Source organism: Cupressus sempervirens, chromosome 9 (genome assembly GCF_028749045.1).
Source record: "Cupressus sempervirens isolate cs-2001-9-10 chromosome 9, ASM2874904v1, whole genome shotgun sequence".
Lineage (NCBI taxonomy): Eukaryota > Viridiplantae > Streptophyta > Pinopsida > Cupressales > Cupressaceae > Cupressus > Cupressus sempervirens.
Window position 1 is genome coordinate 361,310,312 of NC_143126.1, and position 24,009 is coordinate 361,334,320.

A 24,009-nucleotide genomic window follows, 5' to 3' on the forward strand; every position below is an offset into this window, starting at 1 on the left:
CATTAAGCAAGGGGATATGGGCATCAAAACTTCTATCATTACTATCTCAACTCATGGAATGAATCCTACAAGTGCTACAATGTGTGGAATGAAAATTGTTGTTGTTTGAACTGTTGCTAAAGAAATGAAGGATGTAGAGGAAAATAAGGAAACCTTGTAGCACTTATGATTACCTATCCTTCAATGCATGGTGTGTATGAGGAGGGTATTAAATAAGATATGTTAAATCATTCATGACAATGATAGTCAAGTGTACATGGATGGTGCAAACATGAATGTGCAGGTTGGACTAACTAGCTCAAGTTGAATTGGAGTGGATGTATGCCATCTCAATCTTTAGAAGACATTCTATATTCTACACTCTGGTATCGAGCCTATAGGAGTAAAGAAGCATTTGGCACCATTTTTACCATCACAACCTCTGGTACCAATAAATGGAATTACTACTCCTGAAGGGAATCCACAACCACTTGATATGATATCAATAGCACCATGGGGCTCAACCATGATTCTACCAATATCAATAAAAAGGGAGATTACGGAAATTGAGAATGGTAAAATGGACATTAAACATACTAGTTTGATGGCAGATAATGTGTATAGAGAAAAAATTATAAATCCTTATGTTTTGGAATGACAAGCAGGGTAGATAGAGTTGAATGAAGGCTCTGACAAGAATAAAAAGAAACACAAGGCAATCAATAGTTGTAGATAGTTCAAGAATTGATTTATTCCTAATATATAAAATAGTGTAAAACTTAAAGAGAGATTAACATTTATCAAGTGGATTTGATCATCTCGGGGTCAGATAAACTTCTATTAGTTAGGAATAAAATAGAAGATACAACTCCATTGTAAAATAAACAATTTGTAAGACAATATTATCAGACCCCAATTCTTGAGTAAATTAGGAACCAAATGCTGACAAAATATCCTCACAACCCTATTCAAGAGAAAATTTTGACTAACAACCATTGATATGATCCCACAACTTAATTTTGGAGTTACCTACAGATATTTCAAATGCACTGTCAGGGGAGCTTCCACAAATTAGAGTGGACAGTCCATTTCATGTCTGTCCATTTCTTTTATTGGAAAATATCTAGAATCATAGAACGACTTGTCTGTCTTGGGTTTAACTGTAGCACTAATTATATTTTTATTAAAAAAATATTTTTTTCTTTCAAATGATTTCATCCCTTTGACTTGAAGAAAATAATAGCCTAGTTCCAAACACTAAATGGTTTTCTTAGCCTTTGATGAGTAGTTGCTGATGCGCAATGAATTATGGAAAATAGATGTCTGAAACTAACCACAATTTCATTCTGAAAAGTGAAAATTATTAGTTGGGCTTGTATAATAAAGTTTCTTGTCTGTTCATTTACTCTTTTATTTTTTATTAATAACTTACTCATTAAAAATTATGCAGATCTTTCACCTCCACATTTTAGCCCTCTTGTGATCTGTGTCTTGCAAAAGTGCCTTCGAGTTGTCGAGTCAAGTTCCAAAAGTCAGAAGCTTGCCCACCGGACAATGATTTCATTCTATGTGGCCAGTGTGATGAACTTTCTTTTGCATGCTTAGGTGTGTATCTGTTCTTCCTCATATAGTTCATTCTGAGTTTGAAGTTAGATCCTTATGTTGATAAGTGGATATTTCCTCTCACAGGCTAATTCAAGGACATTATCTTTCACAATTGTGACTACTTTGCTTCCAAAAATCAATCAAGTATATCAATCTGATCATGGTTCAAAAGATTTCCTTTGTGAATGGAGTCCATTGAGAAGTTTGCTTCATTTTTCCCAAGGCATATTATCCAAAGAGCAAGTGAGATCCAGTTTGGAATCAATAGATACTCACTTTTTGGGAAAAGGCAATCCTACTATTCAACGATCTCTTTCCCAAGTGTTGTCACTTGTAGAGAATATAGATTGTGAGAGGAAATCTGGTGCAGCAACTGCATTTGCATCCTCCATAGTATCTACAATGCCAGAGGAAATAGTGGAAAACTTTCCTTCCCTTGTTACATTATGCCATAAAGTGTTTGAAAAGAACTTTTCTGTCTTGTTGGCTTTGTTGTGTGCGCACAGAGATCTTTTTGGTAGAATTGCTGAGGCCTGGGATGATTATTTCTTATTGGGTTTGAAGCTCGCCAAATATTTTTATCAAACAAGTAGAGATAATGGTAATCTCCAAGTACATCATGTTGATAAGAAAGACTCTTCTTTGGATGAGGGGTTCAAATTTTATCAAATTTTATTAAATTTAGAGAAATAGATCAAGACTTGCTCCAGATATTATTTAATCATTTGTGCTTGGTGAATGCATTTTATGCCCAGCCTGAAATTAAAATGGAATTTATCCTTGGCTTAGACTGTGCGAGTTTTCCTTTTTCACATATATGTCAAAATGATTTTTTTTCGTTAATTGTAATTTTAATTCTATGAACCTCCTCTTCTTGTCCCTTCAAGATCTCATGTCTTACTGTCTAATGTTTCTAAATAGTGGGTGTATTCTTATGTATCTTTCCTATGTTTGTGGCAGCAGTAACACTATAAATAGAAAAATTGTCATTGATTTTGGAGCTGTAGTTTTATTTTAAACTTGCAGAACCTCTTCATCTAGAAGTAGAACATCCTTGATCCAAACTTGGCAGAAAGTGTACATTTCATTTTACACGTGTTCTGGAAGGTTACTTTTCAAACAATTTTATCTCAAGTTGCACTTTGCTTAATGGATAGAATGCACTATGAACCTTTTAAATTGGTAGTTTCATGAATCTTGATTTTGTTTTAAAATAGGATAACAATTCAGTGGATGTCTTGTTTGAGATTAAAATCATGGGTATATGTTTAATCTAGTTCTGTACCATATTGCCTACCAGCTTTCTTTAGCACACTGAAAAAGTTCTTTAAATGGCATTCTCTACTTTTTGTTTTCTACATGTTTTGAGTTTTTTGTTTTTGGTGAATTGCTGTGAAAGGAGATTCCTCCCATTATATTGAAAGAAAGTAATTTGATTACAATGACTTCCTGTAATTTGGCTAAGATCATGATGTGAATTCCTTGAGTGATGTCTTGCAATCTTTTGATCTGATCAAGAGAAAATAGATTTCATTGAAGTTTATAAAATAAGCATATGTTTGCATGCTATTCGTTGCTAGTCTTTTCATCAGAGTGATGCATGCATCATGTCTTCACTCTTGCTTGCTATTGAAATGCATCCTCAACCAGGCCTCCTTTTGAATCTCTTCTGAAACCAGCAAGTGCTGTCAATGCCACAAACCTATAGACTCGATTCATTGTGTTGTTGATCACTCTTCTACTACATTCAAATTTGTTGAGTGATTTGTATTTTGTTTAGTAGATGTATTCCTGTTTTAAGCTATAGACAATGAATTAGAAATAGACTTGGTGAGCATACTTCAATTGTCATCTTGGCGAGCTGACTTGGGGAGCCGACCTGGCGATCTAACATGGTGAGTGGGCTTAAAGTGGCAACTTGGTGGGGCAAGTTGGCGAGCCGACTTAGCGAGGCCACTTAGAGATGCGACATGGTGATCTGACTTGGTGAGCAAGCTCGATGAGCAGACCTAAAGACTGACCTTGATGAGGCACTTTGGTGGGGTGACTTGATGACCGAACTCAAAGAGTCAACTTGGCAAGCATACTTGCACTAGTGCATTTGGGTTCATTTTTTGACCTTCATTGATCAAATTTTTGACCCAATTTTTGACCAAATTTGACCAACCCATTGGTCAAAATTTATCTAGTCAAAATTTTGACCAACTCACTAGTACATGATTTGTCTCAATCATATAACTAATTATATATTTTTCATATTAGTTACTGTCAGTGTTTTTTAGGCATTCTATAAAATAGTTCACATGCCTTGCGTATGATATGACATTTTGCATGAATCCTGCACTCTCTCTCATCTGGCTAATGATGGATTACATAGAGTGATCTGAAACCATGATGCTAAAAAACACACAATCAAATCCAAAATGAACTTGCACTATAAATGAATTGTGGAAATCTGATATTGGTAAAATTGCATGCATGTCTACCAGGACAATCACAACTTAAACATATATTTGTCCTAGTAGACATGCATGCAAAATTAACAATATCAAATTTCCACAATCCATTTGTAATGCAAGTTCATTTTGGATTTGATTGTGTGTGTTTTTTAGCATCATGGTTTCAGATCACTCTCTGTAATCCATCATCAGCCGGATGAGAGATTGCACGATGCATGCAAAATGTCATATCATATGCAAGGCATGTGACTGTTTTATAGAATGCCTAAAAAAAATTTTACATCTACCTATTGGTAGAAATTTCTACCTTCATTGGTCAAAATTTCTACCTTCATTGGTCAAAATTTTCGACCTTCATTGGTCAAATTTACCTTCATTGGTCAAAATTCTTAACCTTCATTGGTCAAAATTTCTACCTTTATTGGTCAAAATTTTTGACCTTCATTGGTCAAAATTTCTACCTTTATTGGTCAAAATTTTTTACCTTCATTGGTCAAAATTTTGACCAATTCCTGGCAGAACTTGCACCATGGCTATGGAGGTTTTTCGATCGAAAAAATTCTGACCAATGGGTTGGTCGAAGTTGGTCAAAGTTTGGTCAAAAATTGGGTCAAATTTTCGACCAATAATGGTTGAAAAATGGTCTCAAATGTACTAGTGACCCGTTTGTTCCCTCGATAACATTATCCTTCCATTATTTAATATTACATTCCAAGAATAACTAAAGGATAAATATTTACTCATTAAATCATTTGACACTTAATAAAATCATTCACTTTATTTTGCTAAGATCAATGTTACTAATTGAATAACTCTTCTTATCATTAATTCAACTTTTCAACATAATCAAAGGATCATTATTTGTTTAAATTATAAGAAAGCCAATTACTAATCTTCGAATAAGAAGATTATAACTTATTAAAATGATTAATTTAATCAATCAATTAACATAGGTACACAATCCATTACTTTTATCATTCTAATAATACTTAATTAAAACTTAATTAAATATTACTAAAATTTAAGCCTTCTAATATTAATCATTATAACAATTAAATAATCACTAATAACCATTAAAATATCTGAAGTCATTATTCAAGTCATTAGAATAAGACTTATCAACTTCGATGTAAATACTCTACAACTTCATTCAAAGAATCATATCAATTAAAACTTTATTACATAGCTTATTTATTAATTAAATTTAATTAACTCTAATTAATTAATTTAATTAATAATTATATATCCATATCAATGACCCAATTAATAACTAGCCATAATTTGTAAGTTAAAGGCCAACCATAATTCAATTCTCTAATATTAATAATTCAATAATGACTTGTTATTATTTAATAACAAGTTATATTAGAAATCTTATTAATAAATCTATAATGACCACATTTGTCATTCTTTCAATGAATACTAACATTTTCTTAACAAACTCGTATTATAGATAATCATTTAGACCATTATACTATTATTTATTAATAATTTGCTAGACCCAACAAACATTAATAAATAATAAACTCATCAAAACTATAATTAATCGATCTAGAGAAATCTTACAAAACTTCATTGGTTGATATTTAACTAACTATTAGCACAATTAAGGTATATCAATAATTTACATAACGTATTAATAATTCAAATCATAGCAATATTATAACAATGTTATAATATAACAATGACTCCCTATCAATTAAATCTTAATCCAATATCATTAAAATAATGCTCTAGAATTTCAACAAATTCATCTTGACTCTATTAAATCAATTTTACATTAATCTCAACACTTGAATTAAACAACTTTTCCATTAACTAATCTTAATTAAATCATATTAATTAAGTTGACTAATAATGTACATAGTTTCACAATCCATGACCCCTTATCATTTCAATGTTACTTAATTAAATATTTTTAAATCATTATAATAATTATTTCTTATTAATAACATATATATATATATATATTTTTTAAAATTTATAAATGTTTAATAATAATAATAACATTTTAAAACATTATAAAATTGATATGCAAAAATCATTTTTTGCAACACACATATCCATCAACATCATATATATACATATAACTCTCGCGCTATGCAGGGACCCTGCGGTCGCAGGGCCTGTGACGTCAATGGGTACCAAGTACCCTTCCCGTCGCAGTACTTGTGATGGCAAGTACACTGCTATATGGGAGCGCAGGTTTTGTTCCACCTCCCCACTTTTATATATATTTTTCTTAAAACAACATATTTCGATTTGCCAATTCAGATTTAATAATATTTTTTTCCCAACTACGATTTAAGAGTGATATATATATATATATATATATATATATATATATATATTTGTATATGTATATATGTATATATATAATTAAATGTAGATTATTATCAAGAATTATAGCATATATGTATATATATTTTTATATATATACATATATATATACATATACATATATACATATACATATATACATATATATACATATACATATATACGTATATATACATATACATATATACATATATATATATACACATATATATATACACATATATGTGTGTGTGTGTGTGTTTGTGTGTGTGTGTGTGTGTGTGTGTGTGTGTGTGTGTGTGTGCAGATTTGCATAATTTTTAAAAGAGAACAAATACATAATTTTAAAATAAAAAGGGCTTTCTAAATCTTAAGAATTTTCTTTTGAAATAACTGTTCTCTAAATTTACCCAATACTCCATCTATTAGATTTGACTATAAATTTTAACTTAGAATTCTTCATCAAAATACAACCCTTGTCTAATCAAATCCTTGATTCTATTACAATTTGAACCCAAACCCGATTTAAAACTAATTTATTTCCTAATTAGAACTAGGGTTTATCCTACTTGAGCTCTCTATTGATTTTTTCGCACAAGGAGAGAGAATCAACATACAAAACTGAATTAAACATTCATCACAAGAACTATCCAAGTAGTCATCTAGTAGACACGATGAAGATAGGAAGAGAAAGCATGCAAAAAAAAATATGTGAAAATCACAAGTGCACCTAGATACTAATGCCAATTCCCTTCTCCTCAAAATCCACAGAGCAAGCTCCTTCCTTCTCTCACGTTCCCGATCCTCCAACCATGCTCCAAACACTCCCCCTAAGCTTCTAAGAGTGCCTCCTTATAAAGAACTCTCAAGAAGCACCTAAAATGTCTCTAGAAGCAACCATAAGGTGTTGACAACTAAGAATGAGCTTTTTTCAACCTTCTAAATGAGTCATAAGGTTGTAGACACCATGTGCTTAATTTGTGCACTAACTTTTGTGTTGTTGACAATACGTCCATAATTAGAGTGCAAACTCTTGTGTTGTCAACATGACAACTCCCAAGAGCTCACATACTCCTATGGGAATAAATATTAAAATAATGCACATTAATTTATTTAATTTTCACTTTATTTATTTATTTATTTATTTATTTATTTATTTATTTATTTAATTAAATTAATTTATTTAATTAAATTAATTTATTTAATTAAATTAATTTAATTAATTAAATTAATTTATTAATTTTACATCTCATGCACTCACTTTAATAAAATCCACTTGTTTAATCTTAATATATTTATATTTTAATCACATGCACACATCATGCAATCTAGAATCTTTTAATAATTTTAATATCTTTTCTACTTTTAAATTCATTTTTGAAACTTAATTGATAAATATTTATTAACTTAAATAAATATTATCACATTCCAACTTTAAAATTATAGCTTTTATCTTCAAATTCAATTATTTTATTTAATTAATTTCCTAATTAATTAAATAAAATAAATATTAAAATATCATATTAATTTTCCATTAAATTAAACCATTAATAAAATCTTTTAATTAGGCTTAATTAATAGAAAATACACCAAAGACTCATAAAATAAAATACGAAAAATTCACTATAGCAAAACACATACAAAATCAAACCAAAAAAGGGTTAATATCATGAATTACATCATCTAACGCATTCAGAGAGTACTCAACCCAGATACTTGTCCTAATTTCCAATTAGCACAAATGGCTTAAAAGGTTGAGATTTGGACTTGAGAATTTATCTCCCCTCTCTTACCATTGAGATAATGTGATAGGGTATGCTCATCTTGGCAATTCAGGGAAGTCGATACCCGGTACTTGCAACCTGCATAAAACCATGCATGTGCATACAATATATATGCTAAGCTAAATAGGCAATGGCAGGAAGTGGTGCATCGTATAGATCCCAACTAGTAGGTGACTACAACTCCCTTCCTTAACCACATCAGAAATGCCATCCAAGAATAAACACACACACCATACACATGCAAGTATGGGGTAAGTATCCATAGGAAAACACATGTGATAATAAATCATCTAACTAATCATCATTAATAACTACAATCACTTGAATAATCATCATGCATACATGAAATGTAGAGTCTAAGTAATCTCATCACATATCAACTGAATCCATAGCACAATATTTGATAGTCTCGAAACAATGCTGCTAACCATCAACATAAAACTAGCCCTAAAAGAGTTTGACAATGTGTGCTCTTTTCAGCATTTTAGGAGTCAAGGACTCATGGGAGAAGAATAGGAAGATTCTTGTAGTCAGTTTTGGTAACTATATTTCTCTCTTGTCATCATAATAAGAAGTAATGAAACATAGTTTTGACACCTTTATCATTGATTTCAAGGGGGGGAAGAAGGAAAATTATATAAAGTGATAGTATGTATAGAAAGTAAATAGTTATATACAAAGCGAGGAGAAATTTTACCTAATATCATATTATATTAGTAGAAATAAGGAAGATGGTTATAAGTGTAATGATCCACAAAATTTTATAAAGTTCTTTTTTGTATAACATTGTGGGACTTTGCCAACTTTCCTATATGTTGCCCTCAATGCCAACATGGGAGATTTTTTGCAAATGGATAGGTAGGATGAGTTAAGGTTATCAATTATGGAAACATATATCTCAAGATGAGATGGTAGAATATATTGTTAAAGATTCTATAGGCAGAGACAAAAAATTATCTAAGTGTTAGATAATTTCACTAGTAGTACAGAGATAGTTTTTGGCATTGCGAAGGCTACAGAGATGTTTGACACATGAAAAAATAAGGGTAGGTATAACAGAGTGTCATGATGATGTACCTAAGTGTGTAGATCAGTATAGACAATACATACAAAGTTATAGATCAAATACCAGTAAAGGTAGTATGCATAATAGAATAGAGTACAACAGAAATAGAGGAATAAAGTGTTAAGGAATTATTTCAGTCATAAAATAATTACTTAGCATAACCTTTATCCTAGATGTTTAGGGACAACATCCTACATGTTTACCCTAAGTTAGCATAATATGTGATTGCATCAAGCTGACTGCATAAGAGTTTTTGTGAAAGAAAAGAGTATAACTAAAGAATCATTTCATGTGAAGAAATAGAATATGTTGCGAATGTGATGCAATTTGAAGTATATGATGAGTATGTTAACTATGTATATGACATAAAAATTTGTATAAGAGATATATGGTGTAAATTTTGATGTCAAATCAAAGCTATGTGAAGTATAACAATCAAAAATAAAGATTTTTTTATCTATCTCATTTTGTATAAAGGCACTATATTGTATAATTATATGTTAGGTCAATGAGCTCTTTTTGCATATAGTTGGAATTGTATTACCAACTCCTAATAGGGTTGAGGCTTTTAACGTGACATAGTCCTCTAATAAAGACCAAGACACTATATGTTATTCATAGACTCCTAACAGGTTCAATATCCTTAACAAGATTCTTTTGTTTAGTTGATCATTTTGTGGGTGTCATCTCCACCGGGGTTTTCCCTTGGCCAAAGTTTCCCTAGTTAAAAAAATATGGTATTATGAGTTCTCTTTGTGAATGGTTTTATTTACTATTTAATATTATTGGTTTACTTTCATCTATATTTTGCAAAGTAATTAATAATATCCAATTGTGGGTAAAAGTTTGTAGAATACAAATTCACCCCTCCCCCCTCTTAGTATTATCTATTTATATTAGAGTAATATAGAATATAGTGCATTCCAATCATATATAAGATTAATCACATAGTATGAGCCAAGAAGATAGAGACCAAGTGACAACATGAACATTATGTTGGAAATATAGGATAGGCTACGTTACTAAGAGGGGAGGGGTGAATCAGGAACCAACAAAACTTATTCTTATTTCACCAATTATATCTTTCATATATATTTTGATATAATTGCATGCATAAAAAATTGAAAGCATTAAAACATTCATAACACTTTGACACAAGATATGGTGACCCAAAAACCTCTCAAATAGGAAGTAAAACTAGGGTGGGGATCATACCCACAAGCTTTAGTACTAGAGTATAAAGTCAGTTGGTTAAGGCTTACAATTGATCACTTGTAATGATCTTCCCTATTAGGAGCAATAAGGACTACTAGGTCCACCTTGCTAAAGGATTTACAAAACATACAATGAAGGATGCACTTGGTAAAGAGATTTGCTAAAGATTTTTAAGTCTACCTTTTGAAAGTATTTAATTGTTCCACCTATTAGGATGAGCCAATGGCTGATCTCTAATCTGCAACTTTGATTTTCTACTTAAGATTCCTTTGGAGTGTAATGATCACCTTTTTGTGATAGATAAGTCTTTGTTGCTCCTTATACTACTTGTAGCCTTCTTAAATAGAACCTCTATTCTTATTATATTTGCATCATATGTTCATATCTATCTTTTTTGGATGTGATACAATACATTACATATACATCAATCCATATTACAATTCATCAAAGTTAGCTATAATACAAGTTTTACCAAAATACATAAAGTCAGTTCAATTGTTAGTACTTGGATTCTAAAGACAAACTTGGTGAGGTTATGATACTTGAAAACTATTGTCAACACTTAGCATTATTATTCTCTTTATAAACATAGAAGCTCAATTCATACTGATCACTTCCAAGTAGTATGAACTCAGTCAATACTGGTGACTTGGTGAACACTTCAAAACTTGGCATAAACTGAATCACTTGGTTGACACTTCTTGGCTCAATCAAGACTTGATTCACATCATTGATGTTGCAAACTCTGTAAACACTGGAAACCATGGTTTTCATTGTGCAACTCATTAAATACTATGAAGCTCGCTTTGCACTGATACTCATCAACTTGGTAGATACTACTCGATGTAAACTAAACAGTGATTCTAGAACTTAATAGCAACTGTAGAACTTTGTAAAACCTTAATGACTCGATTAAAATTATAAACTACAAGATAAGCGCAATAGCTACTAGCTATTTGACTACGTGTGAGTCACTAATAAATAAACTTGACCATAATGTCAACAATCTCCCCCTTTGGCATTAGTAACAAAAACATTTATCAATCAAAAACTAAATTCTTAAAATTTCAATTTCAAAAAAATATTTAGTCTCCATCCCATGTCTTCAACTTGGTAACATACTCTATTTTTGAGATTTTTCAAATTTTCTATTGTAAAAGATGTTTTTTTATTAGTTGTACATGAATATTATGATACTCCCCCATACATATATGCATATTATATTTTAGGGTCTGTTTGGTTCCTAGAAGATGACAAAAATTGGTTTTTTCAAAATATGGTTTTGAAAATTTTTGTGTTTGTTTCAAAATTGGAAAAATTAAATTAGCATACCAGACTTCCAATTTTGCCTCAAAACTAATTTTTTTGACTTCCTACTAGCAAGTAGGAATTGAAAATCAAAGCTTGGTTTTGTTTTTTAAGGAGTGTAAAAATAATAGATTGGACTAGTTTTTGAAATTTTCCTTCAACTCCAAGCTTAAGCATAAAACTGTGTCTTCACACACATCTTCAGAGTGAAACAAACAATTCAAGCAAAATCCACAAAATTAGAATTAAGATTTGCAAAACCTTTATTTGGCTAAACCAAGGTTTGTAGAAACCTTGGTTTTTTGAATTCCACAAACCAAATGGACCCTTACTTACTATATATCTCATATCTTTATATTACATCTTCTCTCCCTTTTAATCTTATCTCTTCTTCTCCCCCTTTTTTGACATAACTACCAAAGGTGTATGCTACATGGTAATGTCAAAATATGACAAGAAGTTAGAATGTACCCTCAAAATCAATGTCATTGTCTTGTCCCAATTTTTCAGTAACACCTTGTTTGCATGTAATGCAATTTGTACATTTGCTAATAACTCCATCATGTGATCAACTATGGAGAAGTTATTATCATGGATGAGAGTTTTGGAATGTGCAATGTGTTTTTGCAATGCATCCATGTTTGGGAGAATTATGCCTTAGATTTCTATAAGTGTGGCCTTGGTTCTAGCTTCTTCCCTTAATAATTATACTCGCATAATATTCAAAAAAATTGATCTTTGAGTAGTGAACAAAACTATAGCTCGAGTCAAGTGACAATGGGTGTGCACTTGCCTTCAAATCTTCATCTATCTTAGATAGTTTATGTTTGATTTCCTAAGTGAAGATATATGTACCATGTAACTTGCTAAACCATAAAGTAACATTATTCATAGAGGTTTCTAACGAGATAAGAATAATAGATAAGTCTACTTGATATATTACAATTTTCTTTGCAACTTTCTCCAATACTTTGTTCTCAAATTTCCTCTCTACTCTTTGTAACAACTTTTCTTGCCCATTCATATCTTCATTGAATTTCTAAAAAACTTCTATTAATTGAACCAAAATAGGTTGTGTGTTATCAACCTCAGTACTTAGTGCATCTAAAAGTATGTTCTTTACATCTTCAAGGACTTAATTTTCTCTACTTTTCTCTTCTCTATGCTTATGTTTCTTATCTTTATTTTGTAATAGTTCTCCTACGATGTTAGTTTTCGAAATAGGGATTAGTGAGGGGGAAGGGAGGGGGGGGGGGGGGGGGGGGTGTGGGTTGAATCAATAATCTACAAACTTTGGTTGCCAACTAGATATTATTACTTACTTTAAACCATGCATAACAAATCAATGAAGTAATGTTGAATAGTAATAGTAACAATGCACAAAGATAACTCATAACACCATATTTTGTTAACTAAGGAAACCCTAGCCAAGGGAAAACCCTAATGGGGATGATACCCACTAGGTAATATACTGATATACAAGTTCCTTGTTAGAAGATGGACCTTGTTAAGAGTCAATGAGAAAATTTAGTATAAAGAGTCTCTATTAGGAGACTTTGATTCCCTATTAGGAGATTCCAACACTATTAGGAGTTGTGGCACTGTAGATGCAAGATGAGCCCACTGCCCAAACATGCACTTTCAATCATAATAATAGCTCACTACTCAAGCAAGTAATCAGATTGAATATAAGTACTATATCTTCTAACACAGGCAAAAGGTGAATAACTAGGGCCAAAGGCTCACCTAGCTATCCAAACCACCCTGCAAGAGTTAACACAATGGAAGCAAAAACAAAGAATAACAACCACAAGAGGGAGAAGAGTGAAATACTTTTATTGATTCATCAAGATATCTTCATACATGCCTAGCTATAAGGCCTTCTGGGTTATGGCCAATTACAAATACATTCACATTCAGTGATCCAACTACAAATTCACACTTTTAGTTCTACTCTCTAATCTTCTTCCCAAAAGCTTACCTAACTCTAAGCCTAAACACTCTATATATACTTGCCAAAATGGCTTGTAGATTATTTTAGAAAATTACATAAGAGTAAGGTTGACCCAACAATGGTCTGGATGCATCCCAAGAAGATATTTTAACATAAATGTCACAAAAAAAATAAATCCTGCAAGTCGGCTCGCAAAAATGATGTTCAAATGTTGACGCTCAGCATACACTAGGTAACTGAGTGAATGAAGAGTTTCTTGGCATACACTAGGTAACTCGGTTAATGAAGAGTCACTTAGCATACATTGGGTAACTTGAAAAATGAAGGATCACTTGGTGTACACTGGGTAACTCGGTTAATGAAGAGTCACTTGGCGAACACTGGGTAACTTAGTTAATAAAGAGTCACTTCGTGAACACTGGGTAACTTGGTTAATGAAGAGTCACTTGGTGAACACTAGGTAACTTGGTTAATGAAGAGTCACTTGGTGAACACTAGGTAACTTAGTTAATGAAGAGTCACTTGGCAAACACTGGGTAACTCAGTTAATGAAGAGTCACTTGGCGAACACTAGGTAACTAGGTTAATGAAGAGTCACTTGGCGAACACTGGGTAACTCGGTTAATGAATAGTCACCTAGAAAATACTGGGTAACGAGGTTAATGAAGATTCACTTGGAAAATACTAGGTATCTAGGTTAATGAAGAGTCACTTGGCAAACACTAGGCAACTAGGTTAATGAAGAGTTACTTGGCGAACACTGGGTAACTAGGTTAATGAAGAGTCACTTGGTGAACACTGGATAACTAGGTATCAACATGCAGAATGAACAAAAAAAAGAGCAGGATAACAAGGCAACCCAGGATGCTCTTGCATCATCTTCTTTCTTGACTAATCTTTGATCATTATCTTAATCTTAAATCACCAAATAGCTCATATAAAACTTCATCTATATCACTTTCACAGAAGTTTACATATAATCACAATTACATGATAGCACTTGCAATTACAACTGCTACACTTCTTATTGCAAAAAGTCTTTTGCATAAATACCATGCCTTTACACAAATTACTATTAGGTTGGCTAAGACCACAATTCACTTTTCCAAGCTAGAGTAAACATATAGGACATCGATGCTAATTGGACAAGTAATTGTTTTGTAAACAAAACAATTATTTCCTTCAATTCCACTATCATGCTTCATCAAAACATGAATATCTATATTCCATACAATTTGTACTAACTTCCAAAGTTATATACATCATCAGCAACATGTATACTATCTCTATGTAACTTTTCTACTCATAATATGACATCAACAACAAGTTATAAACAAAATAGTACATTGTTGTAAACCAAATTCTTTACTTAGACAATTTTTTTTATTACCAAACACTATGTATCTTTATTTCCTAGGTTTCCTATTAACATGTTGCCATAAATGAAAAAAATTACATATCACTATTAGCCAATTGTCAACAATCTCCCCCTTTGGCATTACTGGCAACAAAATAGGGAAAATTGGCTAAGTGACAAAAATAAACATATAAACATTACATCTATTACAACTTGTTCAACTTTACATATGCTCCCCCTTACAATATACTTTATAGTATTATCTTCTCTATATATTGTATTTCTCCCTTTTTGACATGTATACAATTTTCATGATTATCTCTCCCCCTTTGACATCAATGACAAAGTTCAAAATGTCAAGATTCTCTCAAAACATTGTCCAAAATTGTTGTCCTTTCTTATGCTTATATGATCTTCATACAATCATCAAAAATAGCTTTTTGACTAACCATATCTTTGGTCCATGTTTCTTTGGTAGACTTAGTTGATGTGAGAATTGCACATAAAGCATATGATGCAATCTCAATTGCATCAATATCCAAATACAAAAAGTTTGAATATGTATCCTTAGCCTTGACACATTCTTCTAGTTGTTTCTTTGCAAAAGATAATTTTAGAGCAATGGATTCTCTGAAATTAGATGTCCTCTTCAAAATTTTCTCTTTCTAAAGTTCTAATTTCCTGATGTCACTGTGAATACTAGCAACTGGGCTTTCAAAATCATCTACTTTTCAAGGTGGATGCTAGATTTGGCTAGATAAAGCCTCTAGCTCACTCATCTTTAACTTTATGTGACTATCCATGTGTTTAGTCAGCTTATATGATAGGGTACACTTAACATACAAATTTTTCCCTTCTTGCTAGTATTTCCAAAGTTATTTAATACAAGTATCAAGATTAACTAAATCATTCTTGATATTCTGACAAATGTTGCAAAACAAGTTAGCATCATTGGAAATTTGTGCCTTCACCTTAGCAACATTCAAAAAATGTGTAAACTCTTCATCAAATGATTTTAGCACTACTTGTGCTCTCTATTCAGGATCTAGTTCAGTGCATTGAACTACCAATGTACTATGTAGTTTGTCTATCACTTCTATTAATTTTCTTTGTAAACTCTTTACTTTCCTATTTTTCTCAATAAACTTGGTTAGGGATGAGATCAGATCTATTTAATCATCATCAATAGTAGCTAAATTGATGAGAGAGAGTGGAGTAGATGAATTGGATGGTTTAGTATCATCTTCCCTCTCTTTCTTCACTAATTCTTTTGTTCTTCTCTCTTCTTCTTTCTTTTCCTTTTCCTCTCTTTCTCTCTTCTCTTCTAATCTTTTCTTTTCATCTTCCTTAGTTTTCATTTTCCTCTCTTCTTATGTAATCCTTCTCTTATCTTGCTCTTCCTTTCTTTTCTTATCTTCCTCAAGCAATTTATGGTTGGCTTCCTCTATTTTCTTCTTTTCTACTTCAAGTAACCTTTTCTCTACTTCAATCAGTCTTAATTTATCCTCTATATCCTTGGTATCTGGTTAATTTGGTTTGGAACCACAAAATGGATTAGTATCATCAATGTTAAGGGTAACATTGGTTTGATCAATCTATATAGTATCACCACTTACTGACCCTTCCAAGGTTCTAGGAGCTAGAGGAGATGCTACCTATGACTCTGACATCATTTGACTAATTACTACTGTAATCTCTCTTCTTAACTTATCCTTTTCACCAATCATGAATAGAAATGGCCTCAATTTATTCCTTATCTTTATCATCTATGTTACTAACATGAACAACAAAATCACTCTATTGATGAAGTTTGTAGATATTCTTCCATGTAGTTGTAGTTGTCTTCACCACATGTTCAATATCATTGACCAATATCATGCAAGTGTTGAATTTTAGAGTGAGTTTTTCCTCATTTTTCTTCATGGATTCTTTTACCTCTTTATTGCAAAGACTCAACATGAACTTCCTTATAGTCTTTTCAAATATATCTTTTTTAGTTTTCCTAGCATTTTCCCATCTAGGCTTGATTCTTTCCATAAACTCATTGGGAATTTGTTGTGCAAGTTGATCAAGTGAGTATTTCAATTTACCTAGTTTTGACATTATCATGTATTCAACTTGCTTTTTCTCATCTACATTATTGGTCTCATATCTGAGAGATTTGAAGTTTTCCATGCTAGCTCCTACATCAATTTCTTTTATTTTTTCCTAAAATGTAGGTGGAGGTGTTTTGGAAATAATTTCCTCTGCATCTTCTTCACCTAATTTCAATTTCTTTCTCTATCTAGATACTCTTCTTGTGAATACTATAGTAGATGACTTGTTAGGTTTGATTATGATAACCTTACCCTTCTTCTTGATTGGATCTTCTTCTTTAGATTTTGTTTCTTCTACTTCATCTTCTTCCACATCATCTTCATTTCCTTCTATCAATAGGAGAGTAGAACTTTCTTGCCTCAATTTTGCTATCCTCTTATTTCCTTTGTTGATTTCTTGAGGAAGCTTAATTTCAAGTTCTATTCTAGCTTTGGATTCATCAAAAGTACCAAAATTTGTGGCCTTGGGATCCATAGGTTCATTCAATAGTGCCTCAATGATATCCTTGGTGTCATCAATGTTAACCTCATAGATTAGAGGCTTAAGCCACACCACTCTAGGTTTGACTACTTGAATATACTCTATGTCACAATCTACCATGAAACAAACATCATCCTTATAATATTTTACAAGTTTTTTAGGGATTCTAAATCTACTATTCATCTTTTCCTTGAATGAATCAAAGTAATTTTCCATGATACTAACAAAGTTCTCACCCATCTCTTCTATATATTCATTAATATGATCTAATACCAGTACATATTTTCTCCATATGACTGAACCTTTTTAAGGAAAAAAAAATTACACAAAGAAGATTAAACAAGTCAAGAGTGAACCAAACTTATACAAGTTTTTCTTTAAAGTCCTAATTCTCTCCATGTTCTTGTTAATTTGATTCAACATTAGCTTGGCAAGGTCAAATGACATCTTGTTTTTCACCACCTTAAGAGTCAAATCAACTATCTCACAGGACATGCTATTGAGAAAAATGGAGCTATAGATCTTATGAGCTATCACATGAATTCCAAATTTCAGCTCCATGTTAGTCACACTATTGACCTTCATGCCTCTTCCATCACACTCAGCAAGAGTTTCCCTTTCCATTTCTACCTAACTTAGGTTTTGGTATTCTTTGCTTTGTTCAACATTGGGAGCCCTGTGATTTGATGAATCATTTTCTTTATTGTTTGAATAGGCTGCTCCAACCATAGTTGCCTATTGTGTACATGACTAAGGATAAACCTTATCCATTTTATCTAAAAATCTCAGGGCATATACAGAATGTGTGTTAAACCCTTGGTCTCCAAATGTTAATGCTTGGGTTTCAACACACCATTTACACATAGCTTTTCTAGAGTCTCATTCATTTGTAGGGCTCCAATATCTTGTATTGAATAGTAAAAATATGAACAAATGTTATTAACAAGTAATACCTTTGGTGGAATCTACGACTGAGCTCCTGTTGGATCAAGTGCTTCTTCAATTGCAAAATTCAACTTGAAGTCTAGTGCCTTTCAATCGACTCCTCAAACCAACATCTTGGATCCTTTCCTATTTTTATACTAGAGGACATCATGCTTGGTAGGGTTTATGAAAAAAAATATTTAACAACAAATGCACAAATCACTTGGAAGCATAGAAATCACCTTTTGCAAATATCTCTTCAAAAATTCATGTTGATAAATGAATTTGATTCCCTCCCTTTTAACAAATTTTCACTTTCTAATTGCCATAGATACTTGGTATGATTGCTTATTTGGTGACAGACTCTCTTCTAGTTGGTTCAACCTTAGTAATTGGTAGAGTCATTCCTAACTCAATGTCTACACAATGTTTTAAGTGTATCTCAACCTTGCTCGATAGGGTCTTGCAACCCAACCTAGCTCGATAAAGTCTAGATTTTCCTTAGACACTCAGTGATCTCTTTGCATCTTGAATGCTAATATGGAGCATTCCTTCTAGCTAGTTGGAACTAATGTAAGATGTCTACTTCAAAGTCTTAGCTCTAGTCATCCTTGTGGGATATCAAGTAGAATACTTGAGTCACCCAATTCTTAAGTTACATGTGCTTCATGGCTCAGAATTGCATTCTTAGAAGATTTTGGAATCCATTGCTACCTCATATGCTTTTTGGTATTGTCAGCTTTGTCTTTCTTTTCATCTTTAATCCTTCTAGTGTTCATATAGTTCTTGGAAAGATTTTCAAGTTCTATACAAATAAAACATCTTCTCATGGTATCTCTTGTCCTCATGTGATTTTTCACACAATTTTCTCCAATGTGCCCAAATTCTCCATAGTAGTGGCATCTACACCATGTATTGTAGTCCAAACCAAATATAGCTTTCGAAATCTATTCTCTTGTGTTCAGTATCTTTTTTTTACATTAAAAATATTTTTTTCCATACTTCTTGCATTTGTGACATTTATCCTCAAATTTAAGTTTCTCTTTACATTCATTAGCTCTATGAATGATTTGCCTTAGAATAGGTGTATAATAATCATGCCAAAGGTCATACTTAGGAATAATGTATTCAATCTAAGGACTATTTTTCCCAGTATGAGGTGCATTTAATTTTCTCAACCTAGGGACATATACTTGAAATGGTCAGCATAGTATGTGTACTAGGTTTCTTAATGAGTCATTATTCTTATATTGCAGGAAAGTAGAATGCAAGGAAAGAACACTAGTGTTGCAGTAAGCTAACACACTTAACTCTTTACTAAAATGAATACTAGAAATGCAATGAAATACTAACATATATTCCAACTCAGTTCATCTACTATAACTATTCTTACAAATGTTGCAGGAACACTCACAAAGTATGATGCTACAGGAAGGAACTTATAACTTCTACCTGCACTACTAAAAAATCTTGAAAACAAATCTATACTACTCTAATCTAATCCACCTCCCAAGTGGACCCCCTTGGTTGGCTTCTGCTAATTTACTAACATATAATGTAAACCATGAGCTATTTCATTATGTCCCAGAAATTCCTTACATGAGAATAATACATAGAACTATAAAAACAACTCACTGTAAGAGTCAACAGTTTCTTGTCATAAACTTTCCTCTAACTTTTCAACACTATTGGTTTGATCTCTATAAATAGAAGATTGATGCTTATTCAACAATATTTTTAAAAAAAAAAACTAACTTCAAATCTACTAGAAAAAAAGGAAGAAAAGATAATAGCTCAAGCCAGGAATAATAAAGTCTGCACAACTACTTTGTCATAATAATAAATGCAGAGAAATATAATAGTTCTTCATAGCTCCTCCATATTAGTAGTCGTGTCCCTTGGTACCATTATAACTCTTTCCACTATAGCTTAATGTCTTTTCTCCTTGAATTCTATCGGTTGTCTTCAATATTTCCCTTTGAATGCTTCTAACCCTCTTCAGCTCCCTTTGTTAATTAGGTTATCTATGGGTGGGGTAGCTATGGATATAGTTTAGTTGGGCCCCCTATCTATCATTATTATGTAGACATATTTGCAAATAAGCATTATCAAATTAAATTCAAATATGAGAACACACATTCTGATGGTTATATGAAATACTACATTATATATAATGTTGGAAAAATATAACTTACTATCTACCCATAGGTTAATAATTAGTTCAAACAAACATAGGTTCACAAATGTCTTGGTGGGAATAAAAGAGTGTTTAAAACTATCATAAAATAGAGGCAATAGTTACCCTCATCATCTACTCCATAGTAAACTGATGCTTGTCCTCAAGCATTGTATTTCCTAGTCAGTGACTTAAATTCCCCAACTTCAATCCTTCCTTTCCTACTGCTCTTGAAGGTATAGTAGAATCCTTGTGTTCTTTCCCAAACTTCCCTTCTATTTTCCTCATGCATCTTATCAAGTCTATCAACATTAATATCATATAGGAGCTAAATAAGCATTGGAGGTTGCATAGTGAGTGGGCACCATAGTTCTGGTCTAGCCTATTTCCCCAACTCTATATACTTTGGAGCTTGGTGAAGGGTGGCCTCTAAGTTGATAGGACTATGTGGCTCTGATCTTTTAAGTGTCTCAGGTAATCTGGCCCACCTACTTTTAGCACCAACCATGGCTCTCTGAAAGGAAAAGTAAGGTAGGTTCTCATATTCTACATACACCTTGGTTTTGGTAGTGAAGATTATATCCCTTACTCCCTTGTTCTTATCCCCATAGGTTAATCTAAACCATTCCCTAAGAACTTTTTTTGCTTTAGTGCTCTCATCTCTTAATGACAGGGGCTTTGTTCTTTCCTCATCTCTGTAGTTATTCAATTTTCTACCATAATTAGCTTCATTATGCATCCAAGACATCGAATCCCTTAGATGTATGTCCCCTATATAAAGTAAGGGATTCCATTGAGTTTTTTCTAGAATGATAAAATTGTGCACATATAACTCACAAAGCAAGTTCTACTACCAAGATGGCAAAGTCTAGTATAAACTATAGAATTCTTGAGCTTATTTGAATTATGAATTTATGTTCTTGAGGGTTAGCATAAGTTGGAATAAAAGGAATTTTTCCTTTAAACACAGAGCATAAATTTGTAGTGGTGGTCTACAAGAAAGTGCTTGATCAGCCAATTTAAGGGCATGATCCATCCTTTGTTTTTGGTTTGCCAATTGCTCTTCCAAATCTATAATTTCTACACCTAGAGACACTATGACTTTCTTCATTTTCTTCCTCTCTTCTTTCCATAGGACTATAGCAAACATATGTTGTCCAAACAATTGGAAAAGAAGTTTTTATAGGGTAATGGAACCGTTGTCCTCTTCATGGTTTTTTTTCCTCTTCCTTTGTTCCTTCCATAACTGCCTGACAAAATATGCAAGCCATGTTGGTTTATAGGGAACTAGGCCAGTGTTTGAATAGACTCACTCATTCATTATGGGAACTATTAGTTAGCCTACTGAGGATCATTTTGATTTTCATTTACTTCAACGCTACATTCCTCATTAGGGTTTTTAGGAATGTTTGTAGTTTTAGGGTGAGAAGGAGAATTATCGAGAATAATTTGTACTAGGGATTCTTTAGTAGATGGTTTGGACGAAGTAGACTAAGCTTCTACTATCACCTTAAAAATTTATCTCCTCATTCTAGGACTTATTCTCATAGGGGTCTCCTCTTATATCACAACCTTCTTCCTACTTCTTCCTTTTGGTGTCTCTTCTGTAGAAGTAACTTCTATAGGACCTATCTTAGTTTTCTTTTGTTTTGTGACTACAGGGTTTGGCTTTTCTACTATTAGAGCTAAGGTCTCCTCCTGTAATTTTTGTTTTCTCCTTCCTCAAGTAGAGGTAGGTTTTTGAGTCTCTTGAACAGGTAAAGACACAGTTTCTTGCACATTCTCTTACACATTTTCTTTCACATCTTTGGCTTCAGCATCTTGAGTGCTTTACTCGGTAGGTTCATTAGTGGGAACTACATTCCCCTCACTGGGTTGTTCATTAAGGGTAGCTTGGGGTTGTAGGATTTTAGCTTGGACAAATTTTGCCCATGTCATAGGAGAGGCATCCCTAAGTGATTTTTCTATGAGTAATTTGATTAGGGCTTGATGGCTGACAAAATTGTCCTTCCCCTTTTGGGTTTCTTCAATGCTAATGCATAACATGTTATACAAGAAACTAGGAACATTTATTGGACAATTGTGCCTTATACAGCTAAGCAATTTAAAATAATGTACACGTAAGTGGGTTAGTGCAAGAAGTTGGGTCTCACTTTTGGCCAAAAAGTGGAAGTGTTTTTCCTATTTTTCAATTTTTTTGTTAATTGATGTCAAAATTTGAGGCATTTAGAAATTGAATATAAAAAATCTCTAGAAATAAAAATTTTAGTGTTCAGAATCTAATTTTTGAATATGTAATTTATTTGTGTACCCATATGATAGATTTTTTTTTGGTATGGATCTTTAAAAACCACTTTTTCAAAATGCCTATTTCAAGACCATACCACGCTCGTGTACGAGCACCATAATTTGACCCAAATAAATATTTTTTTGCAAATCCTTTTAAAGGGAGTTACCTAACACACCTAAGATTGATGACAATATTTTTCCTTAATTTTTTATTTAATAATTTTTTTATTATTATTTATTAATTGGCTATAAAGGTAAATTTTAAAACCTCTCATGTATAGACCACATAATTTGATGAAAATTTCACTTTTTTCAAAAAAAAAAATTAACCTCAAAAGAATTGTATGTAGATTGATGACATATAAATTAATTTAAGAAAAATTATAAAATAAAAATGTTATTAAAGTTTTAGTCAATGTCACTTTTTAATATTTAAGAGATAGTTTTGATTAATAAATAATGGAAAAATAGCAAATAAACTAATAACACTATAAAATTTACATTTTTAGAATTAGAATAGTAAGACCTATAATGAATTTTTGTTTCGTCAAAAAATTCAATGGGGACGACTATAAAAAGATTATGACAATACCAAAAATTATCGATTAAATGCCTTAGAAAAAAATGGATCGTAAAGACATGGCTTGGTGGGATCAAGCCTATGCCATGCCTTTCCCCAAGGAAAAACCCCATGCAAAAGTCGGGTGCCATACCAAAGTTCTACTCATGTCTCAAGAATCAGGCACCCGATTTGTAATTCAAAATTTGGGTGCCTGATTGCTTTCAACCATTGTACCCAATTATTTAAAAATCGGGTACTTGATTCTTTTTAATATCAAGTACCTGATTTGTAAATGGGTACCCAATTTTTAAACAATCGGGTACCTTTTTTTTAAGAAATTGGGTACCTATTTCTAATTTACCCACTAGGCCCCAAAAGCTGCCCCACAGAATGACTTTCAATGATTGAAATAACTGAATAATAGTTTTGATTTGC

The 24,009-nt window shown here is 32.1% G+C and overlaps 1 pseudogene; it reads left to right on the forward strand.

Moving 5' to 3' along the window:
- Nucleotides 1-3: 3 nt before the first annotated feature.
- LOC149538794 (glycine dehydrogenase (decarboxylating), mitochondrial pseudogene) lies at nt 4-637 on the forward strand (annotated as a pseudogene).
- The last annotated feature ends 23,372 nt before the right edge of the window (nt 638-24,009 follow it).